The sequence below is a fragment of the Pantherophis guttatus genome, chromosome 1 (genome assembly GCF_059756535.1).
Source record: "Pantherophis guttatus breed Tessera chromosome 1, ASM5975653v1, whole genome shotgun sequence".
Taxonomy (NCBI): domain Eukaryota; kingdom Metazoa; phylum Chordata; class Lepidosauria; order Squamata; family Colubridae; genus Pantherophis; species Pantherophis guttatus.
In genome coordinates this window covers 178622514-178639532 of record NC_142063.1, presented here as the reverse complement: position 1 = coordinate 178639532, position 17019 = coordinate 178622514, and the positions used below count along the sequence as shown (strand labels likewise).

Genomic DNA, 17019 nt, shown 5'->3' with positions numbered 1-17019 from the left:
GGGAAGAAAGCCAACCCCAAACAAATATAAAGATATTAAGATAAAGAATGAATTGTTAAACTTTAAAGAATAAAAGAGAACAAATAGGAATAAATAGCAATAATTAGAAACACACATACAAACATACAACGTATTTTCTTTGAACAGAGTATTTGGCCGGTTCACAAATTTAAACAGTTGTAGGAGGTTAGCACCCACCCCTTTCCTAGAAGAATGAAATATTTTGGGAAATATTAAAAAGGCAGAATATTATATTTCCCTGGATGAGAAATGGAGAAGCATATTTTATTTATTTATTTATTTATTTTTCATATTTGTATACCGCCCTATTCCCGAAGGACTCAGGGCGGTGAACAGCCATAATAAATACAAATACATATAGAAGTTAAAAACTATTAAGAAACAGATTAAGTAATTTAGGCTCAAAGATTAAAAACATCCAAATTTATCTAAAGAGGTTTAAAACTCAATTTAAAAGCCAGTTTAAAAGCCAATTAAAAAGGGAGAGTTAGGCCAGACCAGCTTGTTGGAATAGAAATGTTTTCAGGGCACGGCGGAATATGCGTAAGTCTTGGATGTTTCGTAACTCCGGGGGAAGCCCGTTCCAGATGGTAGGTGCCCCCACAGAAAAGGCTCTCCCCCTGGGGGCCGTCAGTCAACATTGTTTGGCCGACGGCACCCTGAGGAGTCCCTCTCTATGGGAGTGAACTGGTCGGTGAGAGGCTATTGGTGGCAGGAGGCATTTTACAGACAAAGCAGCTCCCACCTTCCTGCCCTCCACCCTTTGTTAATGGGCCAGAGGCAGAAAGTCAATCCTTTGTCAAAGGACATTTGCAACACAATAGCAGTAGAAACTAACACAATGGGCCCCATCTAGCAACTGAAACTCACCACACGTGACCTGGGAAGCATGTGACCTGGGAAGCACATGTGACCATCAGCCAGCAAGGCTAGCTAAGACCCCCACCCCTAGGAGTCTGACAACCAATCGGGATACTCTTTCGGGGCCCAAGAAATGCAAAGCCAGAGAGAGCATAAAAACCTGAGGATTTACTGTATCTGCCCCTTTTCTGTTCAGGAACTCAAGCCATGTGATCCTGTCCACCATTAAACCATCTTTCCAAGCAGTCTCCATGTTTCCAGTGTCTTTTTCCCCACTTGGAGCAGAACCCAGAAGGATATTTCTTCCAACACAGAATTTAGTCATTTCAATTAAATTTACAATTTCTATATTTCCTTTTTACCATATTTATTCCTCATCTATTTTTTTAAAAAACCAATATTACCCTTCATCCTCATCTCTAATCTTAATCAAATTCAATTTTTCCCTTCTATTCTATATTATACCCCTTCGCATTGTCATCTATTTTTATATCCATCCTCACATTGGTTAATTATGTAATTATGTAATATAGTTGTTTAATACAAATTCAACATTTTAATATAAATCAATTAGTTATATAACTATCTTTTTTGTATATTAATCAATATGAACATGAATATTCCAATTATTTCCATGCAGTCCAATTTCTTACAAATCAATTAATTATATTTACCAATAATAATAAACCAAATAATTTCCCCCATATATTCCTCCAAACCACAACTTAACCATTTCTACTTTCAACACAATATATAATTAATAGTATCTCAATTATTACAATTCCCTAGTTAAATAGAGCTTTTTTTCTTTTGTGTTTTAAAATCTTGAACCTCCTCTTTTGCCCTAAATTTCCCATTGTTTGCAGTTTTGCACCTACCTTTTTTGGTGAGGAAAAAGAAAAAGAAATCTCTCTGCCTCATTTTGTCGCGTTGCAGCAAAGACCTGCTTCCTTACTTTCGATTTCGCTTTTTCAGCATAGCTGGGGGAAAAAAATTTTGCTCCAGGAATTTACCTCTTTGCAGCTAACTCTTTGAAGCCCTGCGGCAAGAATTTAAAGTTTTTTTCCCTCTAGCCATCAGCTGGGACTCCGGAGGCAGCAATAGATTGGGAATGGGCAGGGTAAGCGACCGGCGACCGGTGATCCAACAGAGGCAGAGGGTGAGGGTGAATGAAGGCGTGGGGGGGTGAGAGAGGGCTTTGGCGACCCCTGTGAAATGGCCGTTCGACCCCCAAAGGGGTCGCGACCCCCAGGTTGAGAACCGCTGATCTAGATGGACTTTAAATAATACAACATTAAAAGAGAAAGACTTTGTACAAAAAATAGAAAGAGAGCTGGATTTTTTCTTTAAGGAAAATAAGAAAGAAGAAACATCGATACAAAATCGTTGGGATACAATGAAGGCCTATGCCAGAGGATTAATTATAGACTATACAAGGAAAAGAAATGGGAAGAAAAGACAAACCTTTAAAATATTGACTGATGACTATAAAAGATGTGAAAAGGAATTCCAGAAAGATCCATATAAGAAAGATGTAAAAATTAAAATGGATATAATAAAACATAAAATGGATCTTGGTGGTGCAGTGGACTAAGTGCTGTTATGTAGCACTTAGCTGCCAGCTGCCTGCAATTAGTGCAAGTTCAAATCTCACCAGGCTCAAGGTTGACTCAGCCTTCCATCCTTCCGAGGTAGGTAAATTGGGGACCTGGATTGTGGGGGCAATAAGCTGACTTTGTAGAAACACCACTTATGGGGAGCCAAAAGCCCTAATAAGCAGGTATATACAAAAGAATGAAGGCTATTGCTATAAGTGCATTGTAAGCCACCCTGAGTCTTTGGAGGAGGGTGGCATATAAATTGAACTAATAAATAAATAAATAAATAAATAAATAAATAAATAAATAAATAAATAAATAAATAAATAAATAAATAAATACTGGAAAAGGAAGAACTAGCCCCAAAAATAAGAAATGCCAAACAGAATTACTTTGAAAATGTGAATAAACCAGGAAGATGGCTAGCATATAAATTGAAAAAGGAAAGAGAATCAAGAAAAATAATACAATTAATTGATGATCAAGGACAAAGTAAATTTGGAAACAAAGAGATGGGGAAAATAATACAAGAATATTATAGACAACTTTATAAAAGAGAGACAATAGAGGAGGAAAAAGTGGCAAGGTCATGACAGTATCTACAAAAAGCAAAATTACCACAGATTTCCAAAGATGTTGAGGAGATGTTGGAAGGGAGTATAATGATGGCAATTATTAACAGAGGCAATCAAGCAGCAGAAAAATGGTCCAGGTCCAGATGGTCTGCCGGTTGAATATTATAGGACGTTACAAGAATCTTTAAGTCTCCCGCTATTGGATGTTATGAATGAAGTAATGATAAAAAGGAAATACCCAAATTATAGACTGAGGCTTATATTACACTGATTCATAAAGAAGATACAGAGCCTCAACAAATCAAAAATTATAGGCCTATATCCTTGCTAAATTCAGACTATAAAATTTTTGCTTCAATAGTGGCAGAAAGACTTAAGAGATATTTGAATAATTTCATATATTCAGATCAAAATAGATTCCTTCCAAAAAGACAAATTAGAGATAATATAAGAATAATTCTGGATACTTTAGAATATTATGAAGCGCATCCCGAAAAGCAGATGGCCTTGATATTTTTAGATGCACAAAAAGCCTTTGATAATGTGAATTGGCGATTTACGACACTCCAAATGGAAGAGATGGGCTTTGGTAGGAAATTTATCCAGGCAATTGAAGCCATATATTCTAAGCAGACGGCAAAGGTAATGATAAATGGAGAATTGACTGATTTTTATTGAGATAGAAAAAGGTACTTGACAAGGATGCCCATTGTCCCCATTGTTTTTTATATTGACGTTGAAAGTTTTAAATAGAAATATCAGAGAAGAAAAAGAGATAAAAGGTATGAAAATCCAAAAAGAATACAAATTGCAAGCCTTTACAGATGATTTGGTCTTTATTATTGAAGAACCATTAACATCAATAAATAAACTGATAGAAAATATTGGAGAGTTTGGGGAAGTAGCTGGTTTGAAAATTAATAAAGATAAGACAAAGATAATGACTAAAAATATGTTGAAAAAGCAAAAAGAAGAATTGATGGAGATTTCAAAGATGCAGGTCACAAACAAGGTAAAATATTTGGGGATACAATTGATGGCGAGGTGCAGTTCACTTAAAGAAAATAATTATAATAAGCTTAAGCAACAGATAGGACAAGATTTGGTGAAATCGGGAAATCTGCAGTTATCTTTGATCGGTAGGATTGCAACTATTAAGATGAATATTTTACCTATAATTTTGTTTTTTTTTCAGACAATTCCAATACAGTTGGACAAGGAATTCTTTGCAGATTTGAATAAAATGGTGTTGAAATATATTTGGTAGGGAAAGAAGGTAGGAGACTTGGTAGTACAGTGGTCTAAAGCACCCTGTTATTAAGACCAGCTGCCTGCAATTACTGCAGGTTCGAATCTCGCCAGGCTCAAGGTTGACTCAGCCTTCCATCTTTTCTAAGGTAGGTAAATTGAGGACTCAGTTGTGGGGGCAATAAGCTGACTTTGTATAAATATACAAAAGGATGAAGGCTATTGCTTAGCACATTGTAAGCCGCCCTGAGTCTCCGGAGAAGGGCGGCATATAAATCAAAAAATTTTTTTTAAAAAAAGGCAAGAATAAAACTTAAGTTGTTAAAAGATGCTAAAATGAGGGGTGGTTTTGGCCTACCTAATTTTGAATTATATTATCAAGCAGCTAGTTTAATGTGGATTAAAGAATGGATAACTTTGAAAAATACCAGATTATTGAACTTGGAGGGACATGATTTGTTGATGGGGTGGCATGCCTTTTTATGGTACAAAGGAACTAAAATACAGGGGTATTTTAGAAGATATCAGATACATGAAGCTTTATTTTTGAACTGGGAGAAGATAAAAAAATATCATTATTTGAAGATTCCAGTCTGGGTATCTACAATTGAAGCTTTTTCATATCCAGTGATATTTAAAGGGGAACAAATTGTTAGATATAGTGAGTTATTGGATAAAAAGGGTGAACTTAAGTTAAAGCAAGACCTAGAAGATCAGGGATGTAAAATGGATTGGTTTTCATATATGCAAATTTTTTCTACATATTGAGAAGATCTCAAACAAGAAGGCTTTTATAATGTTTTGACTACCTTAGATAAGATATTGATGGGTTCTGATGACCATGTAATTAAAAAGTTATATGGACACTTGCTAGAGGCAAAATTGGAAGAAGAACAAGTTAAAGAATCAATGATAGCATCGGGGAAAATTTTTGGTTATGGTATTGATTTAGAGAAATGGCAAAAATTGTGGTCACATAATTATAAAATGACAATGTCTACAGCATATAAGGAGAATTTGTATAAGATGTTTTATAGGTGGCATTTACCCCCGACGAGGATAGCCAGAATGTTCAAGAATAAATCGGAGAAGTGTTGGAAGTGTCATCAGACCCCAGGATCATATTACCGTATGTGGTGGACATGCGTAGAAGCAAGGAGATATTGGACTAAGATACACATGTGGTTGGAAAAAATGATAAAGAGACATATTGATTTTAAACCAGAGACATTTTTATTAAGGATCTTACCAGAGACATTCAATAAAGAATTGCAATATTTAATTGTGAATATTTTAACAGCGGCTAGAATTGTATTTGCTAAAAATTGGAAAGGAGAGAAGATAATAACTGATGAAGAAATTATTAAGAAAATGCTGGACTGTGCTGAAATGAGTAAACTGACATTTGAAATAAGAGAACAGGAAGATAAACAATATTATTTGATATGGGAGTTATTTTATCAATGGATAGACAATAAAACATGGAGATGAAATATGATATATGAAATGAAATTAAGATAAATGTGTAAACACTTGTTTTATTTTAAGGGAAAAGAACACTTGTCATATATTAATATTTTGAAGATTTTGGGAGCACGAAAGGATTTTAAACGATCGAAACACTGTCTGTAATTGTTTGAAAGGATGATGTTTTTATGTTGTTTTTGTTTAAAAAAATAAAAAAATTCTTTTAAAAAACAACAACCTGGAATTGTGGAACAGCAGGCAAATACCTGTAATTTATACTCTGGGCCCACAGGGTCTTAACCAATCATAATGCTTGAGAACCCCATCCAAATATGAATGTTCAAAGTTAGAATAGACTAGAATAACAGAATTGGACCCTGGAGATCTTCTACTCCAACCCACTGCTTAGGCAGGAAACCCTACACCACTTCAGACAAATGTTTATCCAACATCTTCTTAAAAACTTCCAGTGTTGGAACATTTAGAACTTCTGGAGGCAAGTTGTTTCACTGATTAATTGTTCTAACTCTCAGGAAATTTCTCCTTAGTTCTAAGTTGCTTCTCTCCTTGATTAGTTTCCACCCATTGCTTCTTGTCCTACCCTCAGGTGCTTTGGAGAATAGCTTGACTCCCTCTTCTTTGTGGTAGCCGTTAAGATATTGGAACACTGCTATCATGTCTCCCCTAGTCCTTCTTTTCATTAAACTAGACATACCCAGTTCCTGCAACTGTTCTTCATATGTTTTAGCCTCCAGTCCCCTAATCATCATTGTTACTCTTCTCTGTACTCTTTCTAGAGTCTCCACATCTTTTTTACATCGTGGTGACCAAAACTGAATGCAATATTCCAAGTGTGGCCTTAGCAAGACATTATAAATACCAATTAACACTTCACGTGATCTTGATTATATTCCTCTGTTTATGCAGCCTAGAACTGTGTTGGCTTTTTTGGCAGCTGCTGCACACTGCTGGCTCATATTTTTCACCATTGAATTTCATTTTGTTAGATAGCACCCAAAGTTCAAGTCTGTCAAGATCCTTCTGTATCTTAAGTCTATCTTCCGGAGTGTTGGCTATTAGTGTCATCTGCAAATTTGATGAGTTCCCCATCAATCTCCAAGTCATTGATGAAGATATTGAAGAGTACTGGGCCTAAAACAGAGGCTTGCGGTACTTCATTGCATAACTTCCCTCCATGTAGATGCAGTTCCATTGAGGACTACATATTGAGTGCGGTTGGTCAGCCAGTTATGAATCCATCTGGTGGTAATGCTATTTAACTCATGTTTTTCTACTTTAACTAGTAGTAGGTTATGGTCTACTTTATCAAATGCCTTACTGAAGTCCAAGTAAATTATATCAACAGTATTCTTCTGGTCCACTAATTTTGTCACTTTGTCAAAGAATGCAATAAGATTAATCTGACATGATCTGTTTTTTGACAAACCCATGTTGACTTTTAGTTATTACTTTGTTTGCTTCTAGGTGTTCGCTGATTCGTTGCTTGTTTATCTTTTCCAGAATCTTCCCTGGCATTGAGTCAGGCTGATAGGTCTGTAGTTTCCTGGATCTATTTTATTTCCTTTTTTGAAGATGGGAACTACATCAGCTCTTTTCCAGTCCTCTGGCAGTTCCCCGGTGCTCCAGGATCTTTGAAAGATATAGTTCAGTGTCAGGTATAAATGCCCTACCCGTGCCAAGGATCAGCTATAGCTCAGTAGTGCAAGGGTTAACCCAGACATCCACCTGGTCAGCTCCTCCCATAGACCCCTCCTTACCTGAATCCCCGCCCACAGGTATAAAAGGTGGGCACACTCCTCCATGTTGCTCAGATCCTGATGTAACTAGTGATGATGTACAGAACCTGTGAATAAAAGAAATATATTTTATCCAATGACTCAAGTCTCTTCATTGGGCCTGATCCATCAATCCTCGTAACAATATGGTAGCAGAGGATGGTTGGTAAGGCCCAGTGACACCAAACCACAAGACAAGGACCCATACCTACCTACGGAATGGCGACACCTCCGAAGCAACGGGAAGGCAACCCATCGGACTCGCCAGGGAAGGTAGGAACCATGACCGCCCCCAAAACCACCGCGATGGAAGAAAAGGGGGAGATCCAGAAAGAGAAAAGGACTCACCACAACGACCAAGAAGAAGAAAAGCTGCGACTCGACGTCCTGCAGCTGTTGAAAGAGCGAGCCAGCGACAAGAACCTCCTTGCCGACCTGCGGAGCTTCATAATCGACCGCGAGGTGGCAAGGAGTGAAGAAGGCTCGGACTCCGAACTCGAGGAGCTGGACTCGGTGAGTGGATCGCCCAAAAGGGCACTCCCAATGGCCACCGAGCCCCGAAGCCCCGCTCAAGATTTGAAACGGCGGCCATCTTTGTCCACATGGTCGGACAAGATGGCCGACCCCCAACCAATCAGCAGCCAGAATTCAAAATGGCCGGCGCGCGAAAAATGCCGGACCATGAAACATGATGAAAGTGACTGGGGAGAGGGGACAGAATCCGACTCCGACCCCTGGTACACCCCCAGCGAGCGGCAAGTAGATAGGGCCATGAAGACCCTTGCCGCCGCCTTCGGCCCAGGCCTCAAAATTACTAAAGAGAAACCGGAGAGGCCAAAACAGAAGGGAAGGCGAGGAGAGTGGCAACGAAGCACCCACCCGAGAGCCACCGACGCCCGTGCCAGCTCGCCAGCCCACCTACGCACCCCAGGGACACCGCGCCTCCGATCGCCCAGGCCGCACACCCCGGACCGCATGGACTGGGGCAGCTACTTACAGCCATCACCGGAGCCTCAGCGCCGCCAGGATCTTCATTCCGGAGAAGCAGCTGCTGGACGACGCCTTTCGGAGCACACCTGGACCCCCAAGACCGAAGCCGAGGCCTACCCGACCGATAGAGGCCTCTACACCGGAGCCGCGATGAATAGGTCCTTCCACGGCGACAGCGGAGCTGAAATGGACTTCGCGCATGCGCTCTTCCGCCTAGAAGAAGAAAAAAGAAAAAAATTACAAAGCGGGACTTTTAAACTACCGGCAAGCGTTCCCATGCCTTACTGCTGCTATAGGCACATAAGGAACCATGGACAGCAGCCAGCAGTAAGTAACTTTACAAATAGTGCTGGGAACTTACCAATAGACTTTCCCAAGTTGAGAATGGATGGGGGCAATATCCTAGAGTGGTCACAGCAGCTCCAGGTGGTGTTCCTAAAAGAAAACATGTCTCATTTTATTAATGACCCACCAGAGAGGCCATGGACTTTAGAGCTGGATTGCATGCACCATAGGGCATTCTATCTTTTAATTGCCAGCATATCCCCCACAATTTACCACTGTATTGGCCATAACCTCACAGTATCAGAAATTATAGGGAAAATGTTTGGGTTATTCTACAGTGAGAGTGTGTCCACCACCACACAAATTTCCAAAGACTTCTTTTCCACCAGACTTAAGCCAGGGACCCCCATGAGTGAGCACCTAGTGTCCTTAAGCGGTACCAGAGCAGAGCTACACCTTAGGGGAGAAGTTATTTCCGACCAGATCATGAAAAGCGTGATAATTAACTCTTTAGATCACTCATGGAATAACTTCTTAACACACTTAGACACCGTTAGTCTAGGAATGCTATCCATGGAGAAGCTATCCAACAAGCTAATCGCGGAAGATAATCTGAGAAGGAGCCGCCCCGGCCCTCCCAGAGAACATAAGAATGAGAAGAGAGTAGCCTTCCAAGAGAAACAGCACAACACGCCAGAGTGCTACATCTGTGGGTCGAGGGGACACATCAAAAGGGACTGCCCCAAGAACTATAGAGAAAGGGGCAGGCCAGAGCATAGGTACAGACAAACGGAAAGGCACACATCTGAAGAAAGGTATAGGCGCAGGCACTCACCCAATCCCAGGGACAGGAGAGGGAACAGAGATAGCTCGCGCGACAGCAGGACAGGATCCTTATATGGGATAGGGGAGCACACACGCACCACATATCAAGGCAAAGGCACCAGCTCATGGCTCCTAGACTCGGGAGCCTCCAACCACACCACCTACAATCAGAAACTACTCTCATCATTCAAGAGGGAGGACTTTTCGATCAAAGTTGCAGACCAAAACCAGGTTAGAGTGACGGGCAAGGGGACAATTACATTGCCAGGCGTAGGGAAATTAGAGGGGGTACTGCTGGTCCCGGAGATACCCCACAACATCCTAGCCACAGTAAAGCTTAGCAAGGAATCAGGGGTTGAGGTGACTTTTACAAAAGGTAATGTCAAAGTTAGCAAGGAAGGGGAAGATATAGGGAGAGTAACCGTCAACCAAGGGTTACCTTATATAACTTTCTATGAGAATGACACCCACAGCGTGTACACCAGTTCAGGGAACACGGAGGACACTGACCAGGACAGGACTGAGGGGGAACAGGTAGACGGGAGAGAGATAGATAGCGATAGTAACACGACACAAGAAACACAACACAAAAGACACACCCAAAGGGGTCCCTCAATAGGCAAACCCATACATGACGACTTCGCTCACCTGCTACACCGGAAGCTAGGGCACACCAGTTTTCCCGTGGTCCAGAAAATGGCCAATTGTACCGAGGGTATCAGAATAAAAAACTGTCAAAACTACTTCGAGTGCTCGGTGTGCAAATGTTCTAAATTAAAGGTAAAACCCAGACCCAAGAAGTCGTTACGTGCCGCCAAACAAATATTCGACTTAGTCCACATGGACCTGGTAGGGCCCCTAAGGCCATCCGTAAATTATAAGAAAAGGTACTTCCTCACTATAGTGGATGACTATAGTCGATATGGCTTCGTCTATACCTTAAGAAAAAAGGATGAGGCCTTCCAAAAATTCAAGGAGTTTTACAAAAGAGTAGAAACCCAAAACAACACCCGGATCAAACAAATCATGACCGACAGAGGATCTGAGTTTCTATCTAAGGACTTCTCCCATTGGCTCAGGTCCAAAGGCGTGATTCACTTTACGTCGTCCCCGTTCTCCGCCTTTCAGAACGGGGTCGTAGAACGACGGAACTCCACGCTCCAAACCATGGTCAGGTGCGCCTTAGAGGACGCGGGCCTTGGCCAACACTTCTGGTCTGAAGCCCTGGTCTACTCCAACTACACACTTAACAGAACATGGTCCAGCGTGATAGACAAAACACCATACGAGCTCATGTATGGCAAGAAGCCTCAGATAGCACACTTACATGTATTCGGCGTAACTGCTGATGTACACATACCCAAGCAGTTGCGCAAGAAAGGGGATAAGGTATCCAGAAGACTGAGGTTTATGGGATACGAGCCGGGAACCAAGGGCTTCAGGTTTGTGGACAGCAATAATAGATTTATGGTATCTAGAACAGCGGCATTCCATGAGCAAGCCAACTGGTCCAGAATACACTTAAATGAGGTACCCACCAAGCGAGAGGATAGTCCAATCGAGCAAGCTCAAAACAAAAGCGAGACAGTGGATAGACAGGAAGGGAGCAGGCCCAAACCCAACCTCCAAGGCATCAAGGTTGAGGGATGGAAAGAGAATCATCCCAAGATAAGTGTCGACTCACTGACACAAAGAGAGGCCAGATACCTGCATGACACTGAGCAGACAGTAGTCAGACCGGTCAGGTCAACCAGAAACCAACTGCCAAGAAGGCTAAATGATTACGTGATGCACGTGCACACGAATCACGTTACGCCAAACTCCTACGAAGAGGTACTGAGACTACCCCAGGGGGAGAGGGCAAAGTGGGAATTAGCCATGGCCAAAGAACTGGACAGTCTGAGGAAGCTAGAGGTCTACACCCACACCAAAGTCCCAGAGGGCAAGAACACAATAGGCACCCGATGGATCTTCAAGATCAAGAACTTAGAGGGTGGCCAAAGCCTATACAAAGCAAGATTAGTTGCCCAGGGGTTTGCTCAAAGGTTTCCGGAGGACTACACAGACACCTATTCACCCACCGTAAGAACAGAGAGCGTCAAAAGCGCCTTGGTCATCGCATCCCTGCTGGGGCTGGAGGTGCACCAGTTCGACGTGCAGACCGCCTACTTGCACGCCAAACTAGACAAAGAAATATACATCAGAGCCCCCCACAGCAAAGAAACCAACAGAGGGGACACCTGGTTACTTCACAAGAGCCTGTACGGGTTAAAGCAATCAGGCAAACGCTGGTACGAATGCCTGGTAGAGGCCCTGAAGTCTATGGGATTCACGGCGACCATAGCTGACAACTGCTTCTTCACCAGGAAAGAGGGGGACTTGCCAGAATACATCCTAGTTTACGTGGATGACATACTATATATCAGCAAGCACGAAGGGAACCGCAACACCTTCGCCAGCAGACTGAGCGAGCACTTCACCCTAAAATACCTTGGAAGGATAAACCGGTACCTGGGGGTACAAGTCAACCAAACACCAAAAGGTTTCCAACTGTCACAGAAAGAGAAAATAGAAGAGTTACTTCATAAGTGCAACATGGCAGACGCCAAGGGGTGTGATTCACCCATGCAGATGGACTTCCTAAAAAACATGCATGATGAATCACCCGAATTTGGAGACAACACACTGTACATCAGTCATAGGCTCCCTCCTGTATATCGCTAACTGGACAAGACCGGACATTGCTCTATCTGTTAATTTACTGTCCAGGCACGTGAGCAAACCCACCACATACCACTGGGACGCGGTGAAAAGGATGCTAAGATACCTGAAACAAAGTGCCAATGCATGCCTAACCCTAGAGCCTGAAAAATCCGACGAACCCATCCTCTCCTGCTACGCTGATGCTGACTGGGCCGGAGATGCCAAAGGCCGGAAAAGCACGTCTGGGTACATATTCTACTTAAATAACAGTCCGGTGCATTGGTACACAGGTAAACAAATCTTGGTGGCAACCTCGACTACTGAAGCCGAGTACATATGCCTCTCCAAAGCCGCCAACAATCTCATCTGGTTCGACAACCTACTCGCCAGCGTGTGGAGAGAACCAGCTTACCCAATAAATATCTACGAGGATAACAAGGCCGCCATAGAAATATCCATGTCCGACGCTGTAGGCCAAAGGTCAAGGCACATAGACATAAAGTATAAACACGTGAGACAGCTCTCCAGAATCGGTTTCATAAAAGCCATACACTGCGATACAGAAGAACAGACTGCAGACATACTCACAAAACCTCTACAAGGCAAACAACACTCACACTTAGTTTCCAAGCTCAACATTCGCCTCAAGACACCACACAGTCAGTCAGGATTACAGACACAGGTCAGGCATTTAGAGGGGGATTTGTCAGGTATAAATGCCCTACCCGTGCCAAGGATCAGCTATAGCTCAGTAGTGCAAGGGTTAACCCAGACATCCACCTGGTCAGCTCCTCCCATAGACCCCTCCTTACCTGAATCCCCGCCCACAGGTATAAAAGATGGGCACACTCCTCCATGTTGCTCAGATCCTGATGTAACTAGTGATGATGTGCAGAACCTGTGAATAAAAGAAATATATTTTATCCAATGACTCAAGTCTCTTCATTGGGCCTGATCCATCAATCCTCGTAACATTCAGTGGTACTGAGATCTTGTCTGACAGTTCCTTCAGAACCTTGGGGTGTAATCCATCTGATCCTGGTGATTTGAACTCATCTAGGGTAGACAGGTGCTCACTTACCATTTTCTTCCCTATTTTAATGTGTATTCCTAATCTGTTTTTTGTGGTGCTGTTTTTGATAGGTTGGACTGTTTTTCCCTTTGTGTAAAGATAGATGCAAAAAACAAGTTAAGTAGTTCTGCTTTCTCTCTGTTGCTTGTCACCTTCTTGCCACTTTCTCCCAGCAATGGACCAATTGTTTCCTTGACTTTTTTCTTGTTTCTTTCTTTTTTGGAAGAAGATTTTTTTGTTATTTTTTTACTTTTGTCACAAACCTTTGTTCATTGTGAGTGTTAGCTTTCCTCACTTCATCTTTACAGGCTTACAGGCTGCCTTAGTTATTTGCCCCTCTTTCCTCTTTTTATACTTGTCCTTTTTGTCTTTCAATTTATCAGAGTATTCTTTATGCAGCCATGCTGGTTTCTTTTGAGAGCTGTTATTTTTCTTCTTCGTTGATATTGGGCTTTTATAATTTATAATTTCACTTTTCAAAATTTCCCAAGCTTCTTGAGGTTTTTTTCCCCTTGAGGATTCTCATCCATGAAATCCTTCCCAAGCTCTCTCTAAATTCATTGAAATTAGCTCTCTTAAAGTCCAAGACTCTAGTTTGACTTTGTTCTATTACTTTGTTCTACTACTTGTGCTTGCATAATGTTGAATTCCAATATTGCATGATTACTTGCTCCCAAGGTTCCCTCCAAGTTTCCCTCCAAAACTGTTGGAGCTAACAGTGAGGGTCATCTAAAGGTTAGTTCACTTTAGCAGGGCTTAACACAGCTATATACATTCCATACATAACAGAAATTATTTCCTGATGAAAGAATATTGGCTCCAGAGCAGGCTCAACTTTGCCTGAAGGAGCCAAGCAGGGAGTGGGAAATTAGAAAAGCCTTTGGTCCCAGTGACTGACCCAGATTGGATTCTGCAAAATTATCCTGGGACACATATATTTGCCTTCATTTGTGAAGGCATTCATTAGAGAAGAGCCCCCCAGACAAAGGCTGCTCCATGGCTAGAAATTCAATTTTCTCTTGTATTTTTGCACAGGGTGCATTTTATCAGCTGTCATTTGCTTTTTCAAAAGTGAAAGATTTATTGGTTCCTTCCCACCCACCCGACCCAGGGAGCTTAGAATGCCACTGTTGCAACTGGGACAGATAAGGGCTGCTCAGCAAGCCAAGGTTTCTCTTGCTAGTGGAAGATTGGCATTGGTACCAGAAAGCCTTGAACACCGATCCCACAAGTCTCCTCTTTTCCTGCTTTTTAACTACTTTATCTGTTCCAGAATTCTGAGAAAACCTAAAGTCCACAATTATCATAAAACTTCAATAATTAACCAGTTAATAGATGAGAAAGGAACTATATGTTATAGAAATGAAGAAAAGAAAACAACAGTTCAAAATTACTACGAGAGATTATATAAACAAGAGTCGCAGATGATTTAGTGGACATGCCCAGAAGCGAGAAATTATTGGATTAAAATTTGAACATGGTTAGAGGAAATGATACAACAACACGCTGATTTAAAACCAGAATTGTTCCTATTGGGTATCTTATCAGTGAAATACAGTAAAGAAAAGACTTATTTTAAGGCAGGATGTAAAATGAAATTGGATATAAGAGTGAAATAATACGGGGTCAACCTGCATGATCTCTGAAGGGCTCTTTTGACTTGAGAAAGTTGCAGAGTTCAAAAAGTTAAACCACAGAATTAACACACATTCTACAGTTGGAAAGTTCAAGAAGTCAAACCGCAGAGGTACTATGTTAAAATGCAGAACTAGCCCACATGGAGTTTCCTGCTTAAGAAACAAGGGAAGACTAGCTAAAGAGGCAGATCTAAGATACTTCCTGTTTTTGTTAGTATATAGGTACATATCTTAAACAGAATCCTTGTTCAGATGTTAGGATTAATATTATGCTATCTGAACCTTTTGGCCAAAATAAAGCTTTTTCTGATTTCGAAATTCATCTCTTTATTTTTCCACGACATTTTGGCAAGCCAGCCAGGAGATGAAGCGAGATTCGCTAAGGGATGGAACGGACCAGTCAGTGCCAGGTGAGACCGTCTTGCCAAACTTCAGGCGCCACTGAGAGTTTTTCTCTGGAAGGAGGCAGACGGCCCCTCTGGGTACTTGATGGCTCCAACCGACCCAAGAACCTTACGAAATCAGAACAAGCTAATAGATAAACGCCGGCTGAGAAAGAAAAGGAAAGAAGACGCCTGCAGGCAAGTATTGTGGGAATTGTAGGCCTACTCGAGAGTGGAAGAGGGAGCCTGATCACCTCCCTGGGTCCGGGAAAAAGTCCCTTCCTAACGGAATTGGCGTATCCTAATGAGACTCTAGAACTGTGTGGGTGGTTAAGCCACTGCAGTTCCTGTTGGTGACTGTTGGAAAAGTCCAGCACCACAGGTTAATGGCAGCGTCTTAGAAAATGGGTGGCAAATAGTAGTGAAACAGAACCCTGACTGACTTCACAAATGGCAAGTAGAAGTCATGCAAGTCTGTGTGGCTCGAGTGAGTGGAAATCCCAAATGTCAGGTCAGAAAGAGTCACCCTGAAAAGAAATCTATCTTAAAGACTGCAATCTATGAAGAAAAGAGACCACCCTGAAATGCCAGCTTGTGCAGCATTGCAAATGTCAAGGGGACTGAGCCCCAGATATTCTAAAGCAGAAGCACTTCAGTGCATAGCTTACATCAATAGCCTCCACTCACTATGTGCCCATGCAAGTGAAAAAAGAAAAGAAAATTTGTTGTTCCTTTTTCCTGTGAAAATCCCAAAAGCAAACCCCAAAGAAGTAATTAAGAAAATATTGGAATGTGCAGAAATGAACAAATTAACATTGGTAATTAAAGAAAAGGAAGAATTGGACTATTTTAAAGTATGGGGGCAATTATATCAATGGTTAGAGAAGAGATATACATGAAATATTGGAAGAATATTGTAACAAATTAAATCAAAATGTAAAGGTATGACAGACACACAGCATGAAAATGATAGAGGAGGGAGTAGAGGACACAAAATATGAACTTACTGTATTTTCCGGCATATAAGACGACTGGGCGTATAAGACAACCCCCGAATTTTCCTGTTAAAATATAGGGTTTGGGCTATACTGGCCGTATAAGACTACCCCTCTTCCAACGCACACCAAATAAAAATTAAAAAACATCAACTGGCTCACCCACAATGTAAAAGCAGCTGTGCTAGACCCAAAATGGCCCCTGCAACAAGCAGGAACCTCACACAGCCACAAAAAGCCCCCCAAAAACAACTTTCACACTTTACACACACACAACACAACACAAACAACTGGCTCACCCACAATGTAAAAGCAGCTGGGCTAGACCCAAAATGGCCTCTGCAACAAGCAGGAACCTCACACAGCCACAAAAAGCCCCCAAAAACAACTTTCACACTTTACACACACAAAATTCCACATACAGCTTTGTGAGATTTTGTGTGTTTGTGTAGCTAGAGTGAAACACTACAAAAACACACTAAATCTCAGAAAGCTGCACAAATTTTATTTTATTTTATTTTTATTTTTATATGAAAGCTAAATTTAAAACTTCCTAAACTTTA

The 17019-nt window shown here is 41.5% G+C and overlaps 2 long non-coding RNA genes across 2 annotated transcripts; both read right to left on the bottom strand.

The window, feature by feature from the left end:
* Positions 1-5517: 5517 nt before the first annotated feature.
* On the bottom strand, positions 5518-7639 carry LOC148116642 (uncharacterized). The gene is made up of 2 exons (XR_015731208.1): positions 7549-7639; positions 5518-7420 (listed from the first exon to the last, which is right to left on the bottom strand). It is a non-coding gene; the product is annotated as an uncharacterized LOC148116642 (long non-coding RNA).
* A 924-nt stretch (positions 7640-8563) lies between these two features.
* LOC148116641 (uncharacterized) lies at positions 8564-13283 on the bottom strand. The gene is made up of 3 exons (XR_015731207.1): positions 13182-13283; positions 8918-8991; positions 8564-8769 (listed from the first exon to the last, which is right to left on the bottom strand). It is a non-coding gene; the product is annotated as an uncharacterized LOC148116641 (long non-coding RNA).
* Between the last annotated feature and the right edge of the window lie 3736 nt (positions 13284-17019).